Source organism: Notechis scutatus, chromosome 6, assembly GCF_049901735.1.
Source record: "Notechis scutatus isolate UNSWTSFEM ecotype Mainland chromosome 6, rNotScu1.2, whole genome shotgun sequence".
Lineage (NCBI taxonomy): Eukaryota > Metazoa > Chordata > Lepidosauria > Squamata > Elapidae > Notechis > Notechis scutatus.
In genome coordinates, this window is record NC_142014.1 from 79,680,817 (window position 1) to 79,683,128 (window position 2,312).

Sequence of the window (2,312 nt, forward strand, 5' to 3'; positions counted from 1 at the left end):
ACAACGGCCCTGAAAAAAAAAGTCGCTTTTCATACAGCGTCCCCATGGTCATTTGATTTACATTCGGATGTTTGACGCTGACTCACATTTATGACAGCAGCCGTATCCCCCGGGGGGTCACGTGATCCCGTTTGCGACCTTCTGACAGGCAAAGTCCAAAGAGAAAAACCAGATTCACTTAACAACCACGTGAACTCATTGAACAACTGCATTGATTCGCTTAACAACTGTAACATGGTGCTGCTCTTCTTCCCTCTACACCTCCTCCTCTTCCTCTTCCTCCTCTCTTGAAATCCCATTCCATCCAGCACTGATGATCTTACTAGTTGGGTTATGAAACGTCCACAAGAAAACAAACAAGCTCAGAGAGCACGAAGAACTCCACTGTGCTCCTCCTCCTCCTCCTCTCCACAAACCTCTCTCCCTCCTAGCATTGATGATGTTCCCTAGTTGGGTCATGAAATGTCTGCAAGGAAACCACCAAGCTCAGAAAGTACCAAGGACCCCATAGTCCTTTTCCTCCTCCTCCTCTTCCTCCTCCTCCTCCTCCTCCTCCTCCTCCTCCTCCTCCTCCTCCTCCTCCTCCTCCTCCTCCTCCTCCTCCTCCTCTCCACAAACCCCACTCTCATGTAGCACTGATGATGTTCCCTAGTTGGGTCATGAAATGTCTGCAAGGAAACCACCAAGCTCAGAAAGTACCAAGGACCCCATAGTCCTTTTCCTCCTCCTCCTCCTCCTCCTCCTCCTCCTCCTCCTCCTCCTCCTCCTCCTCCTCCTCCTCCTCCTCCTCCTCCTCCTCCTCCTCCTCTCCACAAACCCCACTCTCATGTAGCACTGATGATGTTCCCTAGTTGGGTCATGAAACGTCTGCAAGGAAACCACCAAGCTCAGAGAGCATCGAGGACCCTATGTGATTAGGTATTCTCAAGTATAGTATCATTTTTTTAAAAAAAAAACCGATTTAAATTATTATTTTATTGGTCCAAAACCCTCTTCAAAGGTCTTAATAAAAGAGTGAGTCAGGCATGGGGGCATTAATTAACCTCATACTTTTATAATTCGCTGTTCTTACATTACTATACAAACCGGCTCTTGTTATTTCAAGCGTCTCCGGAATTTTTTAATGGAGTTCTCTATGCAAATATTATGTCTCAATATATAACTGTGCATGAATGATACTGTGGGTTCATAAAATTATGAATTAGAGCACATGAAAAGAAGCATATTGGGGTAATCGTGTAGAAAATGGTGTGTAATTGGACATCTCTGTGTGAAGACTATTGAAAAAAAGATTTGCAAAGCACTGTGCAAAAAAGAGAAATGAATTTGTACACGAACAAAGAAAACTATGGTAGAAATATTAAGATTCATCTATTCCTAGCAATGAAATGGCCTTTCAGTTATAAATAAGAAGAGGAATAAAACAATAATAGAATAGAATAGAATAGAATAGAATAGAATAGAATAGAATAGAATAGAATAGAATGGAATGGAATGGAATGGAATGGAATGGAATGGAATGGAATGGAATGGAATGGAATGGAATGGAAGGGAAGGGAAGGGAAGGGAACGGAATGGAACGGAAGGGGAAGGGAGCGGAGGGGAGGGGAGGGGAGAGGAGAGGAGAGGGAGAGAAAAGGAGAGGAAGATAATTCCTTATTGGCCAAGTGTGATTAGACACACAAGGAAGAAGATAAGAGAAGGGAGAGAAGAGAAGAGAAGGGAAGGGAAGGGAAGGGAAGGGAAGGGAAGGGAAGGGAAGGGAAGGGAGGAGGAGAGGAGAGGAGAGGAGAGGAGAGAAGAGAAGAGAAGAGAAGAGAAGAGAAGAGAGAGAGAAGAGAAGAGAAGAGAAGAGAAGAGGAGGGAAGAGAGAGAGAGAATTCTTTATTGGCCAAGTGTGATTGGACATACAAGGAAGAGTAGAGTAGAGTAGAGTAGAGTAGAGTAGAGTAGAGTAGAGTAGAATAGGATGCCAGAATTGGAAGGGACCTTGAAGGTCTTCTAGACCAACCCCTTGCTAAGGCAGGAAATCCTGTATCATTTCAGACAAATGGTTATCTAATCACTTCTTAAAAACTTCCAGTGTTGGAGCATTCACAACTTCTGGTGCCAAGGATGTTCCACTGGTTAATTGTTCCTAATTGTTCAGAAATTTCTCCTTAGTTCCAGGTTGCTTGTCTCCTTGATAAGTTTTCATTTGCATAAATGCTAATGCCCGTACCGGCATTCACAGAACCCAATGCCTTTGCTACCCCCAGATAAAATCAACTGTGTGAAAGCATTCAGGTAGTCCTTGACATATGACCATAATG